At 36.1% G+C, this 19,258-nt stretch overlaps 1 non-coding gene and 1 pseudogene across 1 annotated transcript; both read right to left on the bottom strand.

Moving 5' to 3' along the window:
• Positions 1–8,808: 8,808 nt before the first annotated feature.
• LOC111733519 lies at positions 8,809–8,924 on the bottom strand (annotated as a pseudogene).
• Positions 8,925–8,933: 9 nt separating this feature from the next.
• Positions 8,934–9,006, bottom strand: TRNAI-UAU. The gene has a single exon. It is a non-coding gene; the product is annotated as a tRNA-Ile (tRNA).
• Positions 9,007–19,258: the final 10,252 nt, after the last annotated feature.

Raw genomic sequence — 19,258 nt, 5'->3', positions numbered from 1 at the left:
CAATTTCATATTCGCTCATTCATTCATTCAATTCGCTCACTCATACATTCAAGAAATATTTACTAAGCACCTTCTATATGCCAGGCATTGTTCTAGGCATTGGAGATGTAGTCATGGATAAGTCAAACTCCCTGCCGCCATAGAATTTTGTTGCCATTGCCAAAATACAACCATGTGTCTTAATGGTTTGCTTTGTGCAAAGCATACAGCTTGATTTCATTTAATTTTTTATTTGGCACTAATGCACTTAAATTTCAAGCTCAAAATATTTTTATTTAAACATTTTTTGATTCATTAATATAAAAAGTACTTATATATTTATATAGAAAGAGACATAGAAAGAGAGAAAGAAAGTAAATATAATAAAATGTCAACAATTGGTGACCCTGATGAAAGGCATATGGTTGTTCATTGTACTATTCTGGCAACTTTTCCATAAATTTGAAAATTTTTTAAATAAAAAATTAGAAGATAAAGTGCACATTTCTTAGTATTTTAATCTCATTTTTAAAATTCTGTAGCTATTACTAGATTATTGATTAAGAAGGCTATAGTAACATACATACACACACATACACACCCCTCCCACACACACTATAAATTTGTTTTTACATTTTTCTTTCCAGTCCAGGTTGCTGTTTGATAGTTACCTTAATTTTTATTTTTCTGGCCACAATTTTCATATATTTGTTGGCTACTTGAATTCCTCTTCTGTGGATTGCCTGTTCATATTCTTTGCCCCACTTTCTCTTGGTTTGCTTATATTTTTCTTATCAGTTTGAAATGATATTAACTCTTTGTCTGTTGTATGTGTTGCAGATATTTTTAGCAGTCTTGATTTTGATTATGGCTTTTGTGCCTTGTCATTGTTGGTCCTGTTTTATTGACATATGTGATCACATTTTTCTTTTGGGGCTTCTGACTTTCCTAAGTTGCTTAGGCCTTTCTGACTAAAAGTTTACATAAATTTTTTCTTACTTTTTCTTCTAATTATACATATAAATCTTTAGTGTATATGGAATATATTTTAGCATTTAGAATTGAGGAGGTAGAGGTATAGTCTTATTTTCTAACAAATGTTAAGTAAGCAGACAGAGCAAACAGAAAACTTACGTTAGCTCTAAAAATACAGAAAATTAGCTCTAACTGCTTCTTTCCTACAGCTGGAGAGACCTGTTCTTGGGATTTCCAAGTGCTAGCTTCTTTGGTGGGTACTGATGCTTTATGGAACTGAATCCAGAATCAACTGCATTTCTGACTCCAGTTAGAACACATTATAAATGTAATACATGTCCACCATAAGAAATATAGAAATATAGAAATGTGCTCTTGAGATGATATCATGACTTTGACAGTAAATATGTGACCCAACATCTTATCAAATTAGGCCAGAATTGTGTTCATTTGATATAAAGTTTTTTTCATTCTCAAAACTTGGATAGTGGTGATACATAAACTGTGTTCTGAAGAGTCTTGGGGTACAATGGAAGCACCCCAGAAATTGCTGTGTGGGGTGTGAAGCTGGCAGAGGGTAGATGGAGCTCTAGATCACCCACTCTGGATCCAACCATGTAGATCTGCATAAAATTTCATTTAAAAAGTTTGAAAACCACAATCTACAAATAAAACCAATGCTCAAAATTGCAGCATATTAAATTTTGTTTTGGGCTGATACTGTTTTTTATACTTAACATGATAATGAAAATTGGGATATCCTATTGTCTGACCAAATCTTCCTTCCCACTCTGTTCTTTTCTTAGTTGCTCCTCAGACCCAGGTTCTTTGATATATTCTCTCCTTCTCTGTTTGGGCTGAGTTCATTCCTTCCTTCTCCACCTTGTAGTTCTTGGTCCTTTACTTTGACCCCGTATTCCCTTGCCTTTCCATGCTTCCACCTGCAAAGAGGCCCTCAGGGCTGCCAGGCTAAAGCTAGTATTTCCTATTACCCACAACAGCCTTTTCAAACCTCCACAAATCTCTGACCCTTCCACCTGACCCTCCAAGAATGACCTCACCTTCTCCTTTAGGGAAAACAGAACACTTTAAAAGGAACTCCCTCGACTTCCTGCCTCCAAAATAACATCCCTCCTTTCCACCTATTAAGGCTATTTTTTTCCACCTATGCTGTGGATCACACACACCACCTCCCATTCTCTTGAGCTTTGCACTATTAATCATCCCCTCTCGCTGAATCTTGAATCTCTCTGGCTCACTAGACTTTAATATGGTCAGTTATAACTCAACAATTTGATCGTGTCAGCATGAAGGCTCCTGTCTATTTATAGGCACTTCTGTGATGCTCCTGTGTCCAGAGACTCATGTGTTCTTCTTGTTATCCTGGCTCCTTTTGGCAAGCAGCTTAAGCTTACTGAAGAAGCAGTGACAAATAGCTAGAAGAAATCTCTAAGCAAATACACTTGACCCTTGAACAACACAGGTTTGAGCTGTGAGGGTCCACTAATACAAAGATTTTTTTCAATACATACAGTAAATGTATTTTCTCTTCCTTATGATTTTCTTAATAACATTTTCTTTTCTCTAGCTGACTTTATTGTAAGAATACAGTATATAATACATATAACATACAAATATGTGTTAATTGATTGTTTACATTATTGGTAAGGCTTCTGGTCAATAGTAGGGTATTAGTAACTAAGTTTTTGAGGAATGAAAAGTTATATGAGGATTTTTGACTGCATGGAGGTTGGTGCCTCTAACCCTCATGTTGTTCAAGGGTTAACTGTAGTTCTTTTCAAGCTTTTTTATCATCACAGAATTGGTGCTTTGGGTTATATTTGTGGAATGAAATTAAGAGAAGGTTATTTTGAGAGTTTTTCAATTGATGTTTTTGGTTACACAGAGAAAGGAAAAAGGTGGGAAAACTTAACCAAGTTACCAAAAATAATATTGGAATAACTATCAACTATTATACCAGGATAACAATGAAGAGGATGGCCCAGCTTCTGGATTTGTTGATGAGTCAGATGCATCTCTCTTGAAGCTAGTAGTTAGTAAGACAGGTTGGTAGAAATTAACAATTTTCAGAGACCCAAGGATCCAAATAACCTACTAAATGACTGGTCTCAGAAACTAAACTTGCTGTTATCTACATCTCACAGACAAAGAAGAGATGACACATAATCCAGATGGCACATAAGGACTTGATGTCCTTAATGTTTTTGAGAAGGCATTTGGACTAGAAGTCATAAAAACAGACAGTGTAGGGTATCCGGTAATTTTTTTTTCTCTATTCCCAACTCCTCTATCTAAAATTTAAAAGATAAATGAAAATATTTGAGGTTTTTTTGGCTTTTAAGTTTTTCAGTTTTTATTCCCCAAATGGCAAGTATCAGCAAACTGTTCATATTTATTTGTTTAGCCTCTTCCATTTAAGTGCACTTACAATTTCTTTTTGTAACTATTTCTTGACACCCTCGTATTAATAGCATCAAAAAGCAAGATACCTTGTTGATACTGAAATAGTTTCCTGTCAAGGACCTTTGCTAAATTAAGATTTAATCTTATCCCCTTAGCTTCTATAGAAAGGTGATCATAAGGAATGTTCTTTAAAGAAATATTTCCTATATCTTTTGCAAAGTCAAATCAAAGAAATCCATTTATTCATTCATTTAACAAATATTTATTCTGATTACATACCAGTATTCAAACATGAATGAAAACTAGTCCCTGCCCTGTAGGAGAACACAACCAAAGGAGATACAAACACGAAAATAAATCATAGTATAGTGTTAGAGTGTTTGTAATTACGGTCATGAATAAAGTGCCGCGGGAGCAAAAAGAGAGAGAGGAAGTAATTCAGCTTCCCGGTGAAGGAATGTTTCTCAGAGGCAGTCATAAGAAAGTGAAGATTGAGAAGAGCTACCCTGATCAAAAGAGAAGAGAAAGACATTCCAGAGCCAAGAGCCTGAATAAAGAGGGGCAAGTATGGACCAGTTTCATAATTCTAGAGAACATTCACGAGGGTAGAAAAAAAGGGCACTAGTCACTATCTAGAGTTTAGGCCAGAAAAGTAGGTTAGACTTGAGGTACAATGGATCACATTTATAGGTCCTGGAATCAGACTTCTCTGTGTGACTAATTTATCATTGACTAGCTATGAAACTTTGAGTGATTTAATATGCTAAGCCCATCTGTAAAAGAGATATGTATTCACTCGCCAGCATTTATTGATCACCCCCTGTGGGCCAAACAAATAATAACAATGCCAGTTTAATAGGGTCGTTGTGAGGACAAGTTAATAAATATAAAGCATTTTAAATGGTGCATTACGTATAGTAAGCGCTCACTAAATGTTAGTTACAAGTATTAATTATTATCATGACAAAGGGTGTGCTTTTTATACTGAAAACAACAGGGAGCAGTTTAAAATTTCTAGGGGAAGAACAACATTGGATTTCATTTTAGAAAGGTTATTGGCTGCAGAAAAGGATAAAGGGGAAAGATTGGAGAGAGAGAGGTTAGAGATAGGAAGAACAATTAGAGGGTGATTCCAATAATCAGATATTTAGGACTTAACATATATTGTGTTGATGGGGTTGGAAATGAAGGCAGAGATCTCAGAAATGTTTAGATGAAAGAACTTGATAATTGATATGATAGTTGAGATGGAGATGAGGAATTAAAGATGAACTTCACATTTCTGGAGTGGATGACAGGATTAATGCTATTCTTAGGTGAGACAGGTAATGTAAGAAACGGAAATGATATGGGCAGAGTTTGGAGTAAAAAATGATGACAGTGTCCTGCCTGGGACAATAGGAAAGGGATATAGATTGGTAATGAGGATATTATCTTTAATATTGTACATGTTGTCATTGTCAGTATATGAAATTCTTCATGATGCTCAACCTCAGTTATGTCCTCCTCATACTCCAGTATAATCATTACCTTGATTTTTGTACTTAACCGTTCCCTCATTTTCCTTCAGTTACGACACACACACATATTTTCTTAACTAACTCGTGTTTTTATTGTGTGTTTTTCATATTTACATATATTTCCTCTGCCTTTTATTTCCCTCAACATTGTTTGTGAGATTTATCCACGATGATATTTGTGACTATAGTTCCTTCATTTTCATTGTTATATAATATTCCATCACATGAACATAAAATTACTTATCTATTCTAATATGCATAAGCATTTGGGTTGTTTTCACTTTTTGTTCTTAAGAGCAGTGACACCATGAGCTGCCTTGTACATGTTACTATTGTATAGTGCAAGAGTTTCTCTAGGATTTGCAGCTACAATTTGAATTATTAAGTAGTTGGATATTCATATTCTTCAATCTTCTTGAGTAATGCCTAATTGTTTTCCAAAGTAATTGCACCAACTAAAATTCCACGAGCAATATATAACATATCCTTACCAGCATGTGCTGTTACATGATGTTTTTACTTTTTGCCTATCCATAGGTTATAAAGTAGTGTCTCATTGTGTTCAGTTCTGATTACTAATGGTTGTGCATCTTTTCAAATATTTATTGACCATTCAAGATTTCCCTTCTATAATATGCCTCTTCATATCTGTTGCCTTACTTGGTTTTGTATCTTTTGGTTAGGTATTTTATAAGTACTAGGCATGAAACTAAGGGTTTTCACATAGGTTATCTCATTAATCCTCACAACCTACTGCCTTGAATCTTTTTTTGGAGCAAGGGATTTATATATGTTAATAAGCCTTTGCTGTTGTATAAGATATCTGTCTATAAGTTGAAAGAAAAAGGAACATACTTGTAAGTTTCCTAATCTATTAGCAGTGTTATGCATCCAGATCTAACATGTTTATCTTAGGAATGACCTTAATTCTGGCTTTATTTCACAACTATTATCTGAAAGCAGTTAAAGAGTTAGTTATTTTTCATAAAAAATAGCTTGCATTTGAGAAAGAGGATTGCAAAAGACAGCAAAGGGGTCCTAGTTTAGCCCCTTGCTAGTTCAAGTGTAGAACACAGACAAGCAGCATCAGCAGCACCTGGGAGCTTGTTAGAAAGGTAGATTCATAAGCCCCACCCCAGTCCTGCTGAAGCAGGATCTACATTTTAAAAGGTCCCCAGGTGACTCTTTAGACACTTTATAAACTTTGAGAAGGGCTGGTTAGCTAAACAGTAGTAAACACTATGTGTGAGATCCGGTTAGCACTGAGGTTGAAAGAACATCTTTGTTTTCCCAGCACATACAGTATGAGCAAAACTATGCCTGGCATTTTTAGGTGTAAGTATTTGAATTTCTAAGGGGCCCACCTTGGTGAAATGGAGCTGAGAATAAGTGAGTTGCATTGATCCATCAGGTAGGATTCTGGTCTCACAGCCTCAAAAAAATAAAATAGAATAAATAATTTGGCCTGAAATGGATCTAATTGAGGGGTCCAATATATTTTTTATTTTTTTCCAAAATGATCCGTACAATTAATTGATCCAACTCTCCGCTTCATTTTGAGTGTATGATTCAGTCTGATAGTCTTACATTAACTAGATGAGTTCAACTGTTAGATTTTTGAGCCATAGGACAATACAAATCGTTTGGCCCAACAGTCTCATTTTATAGACAAGACAAATGAAGCATCGAGTAATTAAATGAGAGATCATGCAGTGGTTAGTAAGGACTCCGAGTACCAGTACTGTGCTTTTCTCATTAAATCAGAGGTCCAGATTAGAAATATCCCAGTTCTCTACATATATTTTCTGGTCTGAATGAGCTAAAATTCAGTAATTTTGTTTTGTTTTGTTTGATGATCATGAGAATAAATTACTTTTTGGAGAAAATAGCAACTTTCTTAATGAAAAAATTCTATAACATCCATGTATTTTTAAACCCTCTAACAATCGTAAAGCAGCAAAACAACAAGTGGCACCATCTTCAGTGTCCCTTTCTGACTTCATTGCCATGTTCGGACCTAAGGAAGCAACCGACTGACTTTTCCACTCTTCTCACCATATCCTACTATTTTATTTAGAATTCAAAATAATGACTTAAAATTTTAACTCTAGTGACTTTCTAATCCCTAAATTACACTGATGAGGCCAACTGTACACTTAGTGCTTCAAGGCCCCACCTCCCGAAGCCCAGAGGTGGAGTGACCCTATTGTTCTCAGCTTCCTTTCTTTGTCCACTTCCAGCCTCTGGCCAGTCACCTTAAACTATCCTTCTCCTGCTCTCAGAGATCTAAAAAAGGCCTGGGGTTTTCCCTGCTGCTTGGCTAGTTTATTACAAATACTGCCACTCCCGCTCCCCTATTTTAAAACTTCCCTTTCCCCAGAAGGAGTATTTCTGTGTTCACTGGGGACTTTTACAACTAATAATAAACACAGAGAAATCAAGCAGCTCAAAGGGATTTACATATATTTTTAAAAAGCATAGAAGATGGATACAAATAAACTGCCAGCTGAAGTTATCTCCTGGGAAGGGGCTGGAAGTGGGTGGGGGGAGGTCAAGAGCACTTTTACTGTATCTGAATTGTTAGAATGTTTTGCAAAGAAAACAGATCCATTTATTACTTATATAAAGTAAATAATCATGGAAAAACCAGAACTACATGTTCACATTAAAATTTTAATTTATATACCGAAGGAAATAAAACTCCCCCATTCCTGATTCCCCAACCCGCTCCCCAGAAGAAATCTGTTAACAAGTTTTTTTGCCCTTCCATTAATGTTCTGGGCATATTTAAACATATCCGTTTTTATATATTTCTTTTTTTTTTACACAAAATAGGATCATAAAGCAAGTTTCTGAACTTTCCTTATTCACCTAACACTATACATATCTAGAGTAAGATGGCTCTTAGCAGTATGCCGCTCATTTTTTTTTTAATTAATAAACTTTACTTTCTAGAGCAGTTTTAGGTTCACAGCAAAATTGAGTGGAAAGTACAGAGAGTTCTCATACTCTCTGTTCCCATACACACACAGTCTCTCCCACTATTAACATCCCACACCAGGGTAGCACATTTGTTACAATGAACTTGTATTGACACATCATTATTGCCCAAAGTCCACAGTTTACATTAGGGTTCATTCTTGATGTTGTACATTCTATGGGTTTTGGTAAGTATATAATGCCATGTATTCACAATCATAGTATTGTACAGAACAGTTTTATTGCCTAAAAATCTTCTGTGCTCTGCCTATTCATCCGTCCTTTCCCCTAAACCCTGGCAACCATAGATCTTTTTTACTGTCTTTATAGTTTTGCCTTTTCCAGAATGTCAGATAATTGGAATCATTCAGTATGGAGTCTTTTCAGATGAGCTTCTTTCATTTAGCAATGTATATTTAAGGTTCCTCTGTCTTTTCCTGAATAGCTCATTTCTCTTTAGCACTGAATAATATTTCACTGTCTAGATGTACCACAGTTTACTTATACATTCACCTACTGAAGGCATCTTGGTTGATTCCAAGTTTTGGCAATTATGAATTAAGCTGCAATAAACATCCATGTTCAGGTTTTTGAGTGGATATAAGTTTTCAACTTATTTGGGTAAATACCAAGCAATGTGATTCTGGATCATATGGTAAGAGTTTGTTTAGTTTTTATAAGAAGCTGCCAAACCATCTTCCAAAATGGCAATACCTTTTTGCATTCCCATCAGCAATGAAGGAGTTCCTATTGCTCCACATCCTTGTCAGCATTTGGTGTTGTCAGTGTTTTCAACTTGGGCCATTCTAATAGGTGTGTAGTAATATCTCGTTCAAGTTGCAATTCCCTAATGATATATGATGTTGAATATCTTTTCATATACTTACTTGCCATTTGTATATCTTCATTTTTTTTTTTTCATTATTATTTATGCCTACAGCACCTGGTCTTCCTAGGTGGTCTCCCATCCAAGTACTAACCAGGCCCAACCCTGCTTAGCTTCCGAGATCAGACATCGGGCTTGTTCAGGGTGGCATGGCCATAGACCATGGACCGTGGCTCCACTGGGGCACGAACCCAGGACCTTCTGCGTATAAAGCAGACATACTAACCGCTACACTATGGAACCATGTCCTGTGTATCTTCTTCGATGAGGTATCTGTTCAGGTCTTTGGTCCATTTTTAAAATTGTATTATTCATTTTCTTATTGTTGAATTTTAAGAATTCTCTGTATATTTTGGATAACAGTCCTTTATCAGATATGTCTTTTGCAAATATTTTCTCCTTGTCTGTGGATTTTCTTCTCATTCTTTTTATGCTATGCTCTTTTTTACAGGTGCACAGCATTTCATTAAGTACCTTAAATTATTTAATCAGTTCCCCCTTGATGGACATGTAGGTTGTTTTCAATTTTTGTTATTAACTGTTACGATGAACACCATCTAACAACCATATTTGAGTATCTGTGTAAATGTACATATAGAATAACTTTCTAGCCGAGAAATTCCAATGTCAGAAGGCATGTGCATTTAATATTGTCACAGATATAGCCAACTTGCTTTCTAACGAAGTTATACCTTCAAATAAAACTGATAATTTGTTGTTTCTTGAGCTCCTCTGTGAGGTATATAAATAACACATTCCAGGAAATTTTCAAGATTAAGAGCAGACTAAGGATCACTTGTACATTATATATTTCATTAGAACAGTCATTTTCAAAGTTTTGTTTAAGAATCACCTGGTACCCACAGTAAATCAATCAACAAATATTTATTTAAGTGGTCAGTTATGAACCCAATTCCTAAAATTGTTTCTAATTTGTATTTGGTAAAAAGTGAGCTACAAAGTCCATATAAGAAGAGTGATCATATAATTTATTATTCAAACACCTGAAAAAAATGGCTCAACAGGGACCATACCAAACAAAAACAGGTTTACGGTTACCCTACATATTAGCTGCTACAACTTTATAAAGATATATTTTTAAATTAAAAAAAAAAGCAAAAGACAGAGCTGTTTATGGAATGCATATTCTGTATAAGAATAAGAGAAAATTTATTTACATATGTATAAAGAAACTCCGATGCACACTCCAGAGAAACAGATAAGGTAGGATGGGAAAGAGATTTTTATCTGTATATTTTCTGTATTGCTTATGTACGCTATATTTTTAATGAATATATTATATCAAGTGAAAAATTAACATAAAAACTCTACAAATAAAGGGTTGGAGAGGGAGGAGTAGGAGGTGACTGCTTAAAAGGTATGGATTTCCATCTGAGGTGATGGAAAGTTCTAGAACTAGATAGTGATGATGGTTGCACAACATTGTACTTAATGCCATTGATTTGTTCATTTTAAAACTGTTAAAAAAAACTATAATTTTATCAGCCAATGTCACCTCGATAAATTAAAAAGTAATTAAAAAGTAATTAAAAAGTAAAAGAGTTAAAGTCAAAGATAAAATGCAAAGAGACAACAGGGACTATCTGGTGGAATGAAAACACATGCTTTTGGACTTTACTGGTCAAACCTACCAGGTCATGGATAGATGGGCCCTTCAATTTGTGTCAAATATAGATACTGTTTCTATCACATTGGACTATGGGTACCATGAGAGCAAATAGTACCCTCTGAAGAGGAAAAGCTTTTAGTTTGAGCCAATTTTAATAGAAACTCAAATTCTGAGGCCTGCGATTTATTTATTCCAGTGCTATAGTTCAAGAACTATAATCCCACAGATCCATCTGAATCTCTCTCAAGACTATATTTTCATCACAGTCCTTCCCTGAAGGTCTTGGTTGCTCCTGGTTGCCTATTCCAAATTCTTCAAACCTATCAGACTCCTACAGCAGCTGATTGCAATCTGCCCTTCCAATCTCTTCTGCTGTAACTGAATTTGCCTGTGGTATTTTACTCATAGAAATGCCTAATTCAAGCCCTACTTCCTTTGTAAATTCCTCAGGTCTTCCCTATCAAAAGTGAGTTTTGGATCTCTCTTCCAAATTTCTCTGAATAGCATTTACCCTTTGCATCTTTCTTCAGCCCTTACCATTTTTCTGGCTTGTATTGTTAATATCTTTTATGTGTGTTCATTTAGTCTTCCCTAGTAGACAATGTCATCATTGTAGTTGGAACAAATTAGCAAACTGGTGTTCATAAGATGGTTCAGTGGACCATTGAATAGGTAAAGAAATCCAATGATATACATTCCTGTAACATAAGTGGCATCTTACAATTTCCAGAAATAATGTCATGCTAGGGCTCTAGGAGACCAAATCAAGCTTTAAAAAAAGCTCCCAAGGATGGTTTATAAGCCAGAATATCAACTTATTGTTTTGCAGTGGGAGAGGCCATTTGTGTAGGCTATTTTTCTTCTGATGAAAACCAAATTATAGATGAGAAGTTTCCTAGTAAACAGAGACAAGGGAAAAGAAAAGGCAGAGGGAGGAGAGAATTGACTCTATAACCATGCATTAGTTTTCTATTGCTGATGTAACAAATTACCACAAACTTAGTGGCTAACAGCAAGACAAGTTTATTATCTAATACTTCTGTAGGATAAAAGTCTGACACAAATCTCACCGGACTAAGCTCATGATGTTGGCAGGGGTCTATTCTTTTTTGCAGATTGTAGGGAAGAATCTGTGCCTTAGCCTTTCCTAGCTTCTAGATGTGCCCACATTTCTTGGCTCATGGACCCATTCCTCCATTTTCAAAGCCAGCAATGTTAGGTTGCTGATTTCCCCTTCCATCTCCCTCTCCCACTTTTAAAACCCCATGTGATTACATTGGATTTACCGAAATGATTCAAGATAATCTCCTTATTTCAAGGTTCTTAATCATATCTGCAAAGTCTTTTTGCCATATAAATTAGCATATTTGCATATCTAGGGATTAAGACATGAATATCTTTGGGTGGCTGTTATTCTGCCTACTATAGTCAAGTTTTCAAAAAGATATTTATGTGGAACTAATATAATAGATATGAATTTTAACACATATGTAAAATAAGGAAATAATTTATTTCTAAATTTTGGCTCCTATCAGGCTAAGGTGATGGAAAATTAACAATTATTGTTGAAGGCACTTTATGTGGTGCCCACAAAAATCTTTGTCTCAGGCCATGTGGTCCCATAATGTACAATGACACTCTGCTCCATGGGGTATGGGCATTTCTGCCCAAGCAGGATACCTTGGGGTCCAGTCTTCCTAGATGCCCCAATCCACTCTAAGGTCTTGACCCATCCCTGGGCCCCATAATTAATAATGAAGTTCCTGGTACTCCAGGACCCACCCCTGTCTAGGAGAACCTCCCTTCTTCCCCATCCCCACTGCTTTACTCCAAAAGCGGGGGCCTCTCTCTTTCTTCCCTCCTCTTCACTGGGTTTACACTTTTACAAAAGACTTAACAGCATTTGGCTTTAAACTGCTTTTGGTTTTCCCTCTTGCAAAAATTTCCAGGAAAGGAATTGTGACCTAGACACAAAGGACCTGTTTAAAATAGGGTGGGGTGGCTTTGCATGGAGACTAAGAAATGTTATAGTGAGCAAAACACATTGCTGCAATTAATAAATTAATATCTTAAAAAACAATCCTTTTGTGTAAATATAGCCTACTATTTTATATTTTCCCAGAAGGACCTATTTCTATTTAGATAACTTCTATCCTTTCAACTTCTGTATATATATATAGTTCTACAGAGGCATTGATAAATTCTTTCATGGTCTTTTTCTTAGGATCTTTATAAACCCTGAGATTTCTGTTTACTTTTGTCATTTACCAGTGAACATTTCTAATAGCACATTTTATCTTATATTAGCTGGTTTAACCTGGCTGCTCCCTTAAGAGATTTGGGGACATGCTCTTATCTATTAGTGAGATATTTATAAAACAAAGTTGGGATACTTGTTCTGTCTGAAGATAACTAATCTTTACTTGTGTGCATGTATATGTGTTGCACATTTATTTTATTTTTATTTTTATTTTTTTTTTAATTGTGGAAAAGTATACATAACAACCCTCTGGATTCTCAGCTGTAAGACAATATTTATTTTGAAATTGAGCAAATTTATAGAAAAATCCTTTACTGAGTAGTAGTTTCTAAATTATTTATGACTCCAAATTTTCTGCAGTTTTAATTGTAGTCTGTACATAGGTTTTAGCATAGTTATAATCAGAATACAAATGATTTAATGTTCTACTTTTTGAATTCAATTGGTTTCACATACACATTTCTATGTACTAACAGTATATACACTTTTTATTGTAAGTAGCTATGTAGTATCCCATGTAGCTGAGGTGTCACAGTTTGCTTAGTTATTTCTTGTTGTAGGCCATTTTGTTTGTTGATTCTTTCATTCATTCAGGGTGCAACTATCCAGGCCTGTACTCCTTCTCAGCATATAGTAGTAAAAGTTAATAGCTCGTGCTTTCAAGGAATGTATAGTCTAGACAAGACAGAGAAAGATATGGAAAACAAGCATAATACTGTTTTCCCTAATGGTAGGATGAACCCCATTTTCCAGGAACATCTTCCATGCCACAGTCTTTCCTGAGGGGTTATTCATTCCCCACCTCACTGATATGGCAGCAAGTCCAGGACAAGGTGAGAAGACTTATGAGAAAGAAGTCCTAAATCAGGTGGAGGCTGCTTTTGACAGGTAAAGAGGGTAACCAAGGGTGATGGGTGTTAGGTCTTCTATGACCATGGATTTCATAGTGTACTGATTCTGCCACAACTATGGGGAGACAGATGGAGTTTGGCTAGGGTAGTGGACAGACCCTGAGTTCGGAAGCTGAGGTTGTAGTAATCTCCCAGGTCTGTCTCTAATCAGCTGTGGAGGTCAGATCCTGACAGGTTCAAAAAGAGTTGTCAAGGACAACAGGAGATGTGGCTTTGTTGTTGTGCAGTTTCCCTTGAGGTGGAGGCATGGGAGTGGTAGGCACAATAGACATCTTCTGGCTAGGTGATTGGTTGTTGGAGAGGAATAAGGAATTAAGATTGTTTTGGTATGTTTTCTTAGGATGAAAGATAGATGAGAATCTTCTCTAAGTAGGGATTCCCAAAATAGAACATTTGAATGTCAGATAAATAATGAATAATTTTTTAGTATAAGTATATCCCAAATATTGCAATCATATAAGGTTTCTCCCTTAGAAAGAAAATAGATAAATCGGGGAAGGATGCAGGAAGCTGAAAGGATTCTACTTTTCTCTGAAATCAGGTCAGCTGCTAAGAATGAGAAGGGAGGTGGGAAGCAGTGGTTTTGAGGCAAGAGCTAGAACTTGCCACAGCTGTTGAAGGCAGACTGATAAGTCAGTGACCAGGGCTGCCTGGATGCAGAGACTGGTAGTGAGGCATTCAATAGTGGTGAGGACTCAGGCTTTGGAACACCACTGTCCTGGTCTGTGCCTCTTCCTAACTTTGTAGTCTTGGACAATTTACTTATCCTTTCTTCTCTTCAGTTTCCTCACCTATAAAATGGGCTAGCTAGTGGGACCTTCATGAGGCTGTGGTACAGATTAGGGGAGATAATGCAGGCAAAGCACTGACAACAGTACAAGTGCTCACCATTATTAAATTGTAGTGCTACAAATCTTCATGGCTGTATGTTTTTTCAAGCCATTTTCTGAAGGCGAGAAAGTAGACAGCTAACTTGCTTTATTTGTATTTCCAGTTGGAAAATTGATTTGATTTTTAGAAATATTAGGCAGTTGAATCTTAACACAAAATTGAAATAATTCTTACTACAAAGTAATACATGTTCATCATAGAAATTTTTAAAAATATAGATCAGCAGAAAGAAAATTAAAACCAGCTGTAATTTCATCTTCTAAGAGTAACCACTGTTAATGTTAGTCATTTTCATATATATTCTGCCCTTATGTTAAAAATATTTATTTAATGGCATTGTACAGAACTCATTTTTTTTTTACTTCACGATATATCTTGAACATTCTCTTGGTCACTCACTGGTCTTCTGCAACATATATCTTAATGGCTGCATATTATCTTGATATACTGAATTTTTAAAAAGTCTATCTCCTTTATAGAATAAGTAGGTTGGAGTTTTAAGTCACATATTAGCCACACAATATTTCCTGGTAAACCACATTTGTTAGAACTCTATATGCATTTTTAAAAATTTCAAAAGCAATATTTTGAAATATAGGAGAAAATAATCTTATTGCCCTAACACAACTAATTTTAGTTCATCCTCCGTCAATATAGCTCTGTATGTGTATGTGTGTTTCGGTAAGTTCCAGTTGAACTGTACTACCGGGATACTCATGGAGAACCTGAGGTCATCTTGACCTGAGGTATTAATATTTAACAGACCCGAAATTGAAAGATTGATGATAGAAAAATTAATTCAATCCACCTAGGTTTCTGATGATAGAACAGCAAGGCTCTTCTACAAGCCAGAAAGCAAGGGCTTCTGGAGGAAGCAAGTGAAAGCTGTGGTAGCCTCTAGAATCTGGAGTCGGGGATTGGCTCCTCCATTGGTTTTCTTTCACTCTTGGTCTCAAACAAATGTCTCTTGATTGGCTGCTGAAGGGTCGGATTGCCTCTATCCCTCTTTTTAAACTAAAATCTTGAGCTTTTAGTAAATAAATAGAAAGACGGCAAAGAAAAACCAGTTCTGGCTAGGCAATACTATAGTTTGGAAACTCTGGTCTTAGATAAGGTGTTCAGCCCACACTGCAGAGAATTAATCTATCAGGTATTTGCAGTGACTAAATGTTCTGCAGAATCGACTAAATCAGTTTCTGTCATTCCCCATCTTGGGTCTCACTGTTCCTCTCACCTCTTCACCTTTGGCTTCTATTAAAGAAGGGGTGTCTTGGCAGCGTTCTCTCTGTCACAGATGGGTGGGTTTATAATTTTCAGATATCTTTTAGATATAAAAAATCATCAATTCTGGAGCATAAGCCAATGCCTTAATTGACATTAGCCTCATGGTTTTTTGTTTTTGTGAAGATGGTTCAGAACACAGACATCACTCTAATTACAGGGAGTAAATAATTAAGCAAAAAAAAAAAAAAAAAAAATTCCCCAACCTGAAAAATAGCTACAAAGACTTGCAGACAAATTTACTTCTCTCTGCTCAGGTCATACTTTTTAGCAGGCACCTTTCATGTATGTTACCTCAGAGAATAAGGTGTTGTTATAATTGTCAAAAATTAATTCACTCAGGCACAGGTCACTGGCCAGCCCCTCACAGCCTCCTCTCTGGCTGAACCCCTGCCCTTTCTGAACTCCTCTGCTCTTTCACCTTTTCACTCCCCTTCAGCCACTTTAGCTCCTTGCTGTTCCTCATCAAGGCCCTTATCACCTCAGAGCCTTTGCACTTGCTGTTCCCTCTATCCCAGAAATCCTCATAATTCACTCCCTCACATTCTTAGGGTCTTGACTCTATTATCACTGTTGCAGTGTGACCTTGTCAAGAAAGATATTCTTTTTTAAAAATTATTATTATTTATGCCTACAGCACCTGGTCTTCCTAGGTTGCCTCCCATCCAAGTACTAATCAGGCCCAACTCTGCTTACCTTCTGAGATCAGACATCGGGCTTGTTCAGGGTGGCATGGCCATAGACCATGGACTGTGGCTCCACTGGGGCACAAACCCAGTACCTTCTGCGTGTAAAACAGACGTGCTAACCACTACACTATGAAACCACATCCAAGAAAGATATTCTTGACCCTAAAATTGTATGCCCCTGCCCTCCATGCTCCCTATCCTCCTTTCCTTCTTTGTTTTTCTCCATAGCACTTACCATTGTTTAAGGTGACATATACGTTAATTATTCATTTGTTTATTGGTGGTCTCTCCCTACTAGAACGTAAAGTCTGTGAGAGTAGGAACTTTATTTCGTTTACTATTCTATCCCCAGTCCCTAGGACAGGGCTTGACACAGAGTAGGATCAACAAATATTTTTTGAATGAACAAATAAATAAATGAAAGGCCACTCAGCCAATAAATGGTAGAGGTAGAGGTTCAAAAATTGGGTCTCCTGGTTTGAAACCTGGTTCTCTTTTCTTAATTCCATGCTGCCTCTGGAAAGAAAAAAAGATTTTCTTTCAAAATTAACATAGGACAGTGTTAATGGAAGAGAATGTGAAAACCTGGTTAATAATGCTTCCACAATATCTGATAGGTCATATCCTTACTAAAATATCATGAGCCAATTGAAAATCTTCATTTAAAGAAAGATTGCAAGCTCAGAAAAGCTAGAATGATGGAATAAGTGCTAAACTGGTAGTTGAGAAAAGATTAAGAGTTGGGACCATTGAATTGGTAAGAGGGAAGACTAAAGAGTCACAAATGACTTCAAGCATTTAGAAGGTTAAAATGAGATTCTTTAATCAGTTATTGGTCATTTGTACCAAGGATGCAACAAGATGAAATGGGCCTTTGTTAGACACAAGAAAGATGTTAATGACTAAAAAATGTCTGAATTTGTAAGGGTGTAAAGCCTATATTATGGAGAAGGATAAAATTAAGTAGTTAACACGAGCTCTCTGTTAACTCATCCATTCATTTACTTAACTTAACCCACGTTCTTGGAAGGCTTTACTGTGTACCACTGAGGGTTTCAGAACTGCTGTCTTTGGGTATACAGCAGTGAATATGTAAGACACTTAGAGTCTCTATTGTCATGAACCTAGCAAATGCTTAAGATGCTGACTCGAGGCCAGATTTCTTGAAATCTCCACCAGTTCTCAATTCTCTGAATATATTTTAAAAATAGAATTTTAAATTTGATTTAGTTTTCTGAGTTCACAAGACTTCAAAATTCAAAAAGTGTAAAAGCCCCCACCCTCTATCCTCAGCCAACAGTTCTCCATCTCAGAAGCAACCACTGTTAAAACTTTCTTGTGTTTCTTTTTAGAGATAATCTATAAGTACGTAAGCAAATGTGTATATATTTTTCCCCTTTCCTCTTATCCCGTAACCTCCCCCTACCTGTTTTTTTTACACCATTGCTAGCTTTTTTCACTTTACAATATATTATGGCAATCTTTCCTTAACAGTATAAACACCTTCTTGTTCCTTTTTAAAGGCAGCATGGTATTCCATTGTATAGTGGACTATAATTGATTTCACTAGTCTCTCTCTCGGATGGATACTTGCATCTAATCTTTTGTTAATACAAAAAATTGCAATGAATAGTCTCAAAGACACATCATTTTCTACATGTATGTCAATAGGATAATTTTCTAGTTACATTGTTGGGTTAAAGGGTATGTACATATGTCATTTTTTAAAACTTTTTTTTATTGTGGTAAATAACTCATATAAAATTTACCATCTTAACTAATTTTAATTGTACCATTCAGTAGTGTTAAGCATATTGACATTGTTGTGAATGTAAATATGTCATTTTGACAAATATTGTCAAATGTCCCTCCACAGTGATTGTATCTATTTTTACTTTCACCAGCGCTGTATAAGAGAGGGCTCTTCATGTAGAAAATGCTTAAAAGCAGAGTGCTGCGATTAACTGGGAGATAGTGTAGCAGAGAAGAAAGGACAGAGGTTCTAGAATTTAACCTTGGATCTGATTCTTACCAGCTAAGTGCTCTTGGGCATTACTTAATTCCTTTTGGTTTTGTTTTTTCATATCTAACACTAATCTCATAGAGGGGTAAGGATTCAAAGAGCCTAGAATAAGGGCCAGGCATATAGTAGGCACTTGATAAAATGATAGCCATTAGCTATTTTTATGATCTGGGTCCTTTACCAATCAGTCTACATGTACAAGTTATTCAACTTCTCTGAGGGCTAATTTTCTCATGTGTAAAATCGGAGAATTTAAATAATAGGAGACTGGTTACCCAAATTTATTTAGCTATTAAAATGTTCAAAGTATTTTGAGAGGCAGTGTGGAGTCATGGTTAAGCATATAGACTCCAAAGCCAGATTGCCTGGGTTGATTCTTGGTGTGGCTATTTTCCAGCTGCATAATCCTGGGCTGGTCCTCAGTTCAGGCTGCTATGACACAGTATGACAGATTGGGTGGTTTATAAACAACAAAAATTTATTTCTCACAGTTCCAGAGGCTAGAAGTCCAAGATCAGTCCCAGACAGTACAGTTGAGTTCAGGTAAAACCGCACCTCCAGGTTGCAGACTCCTGACTTGTTGTATCCTCACATGATGGAAAGAGATCTAGCTAGCTCTTGGGCCTCTTCTTATAAAGGCACTAATCCCATTCACAAGGGCTTCACCCTCATGACCTAATTCCCCCAAAATTCCTACCTCCAAATACTATCACATTGGGATTAGGGTTTCAACATATGAATTTTGGGAAGACACAAACATTCAGTTCATAGAAATATCTCCTTGTTTCAGTTTTACTTATCTGTTAAATA

Source organism: Pteropus vampyrus, unplaced genomic scaffold (genome assembly GCF_000151845.1).
Source record: "Pteropus vampyrus isolate Shadow unplaced genomic scaffold, Pvam_2.0 Scaffold571, whole genome shotgun sequence".
Classification (NCBI taxonomy): domain Eukaryota; kingdom Metazoa; phylum Chordata; class Mammalia; order Chiroptera; family Pteropodidae; genus Pteropus; species Pteropus vampyrus.
Note: the sequence above shows the minus strand (reverse complement) of the source record. Positions and strands in the feature narration are given on the sequence as shown.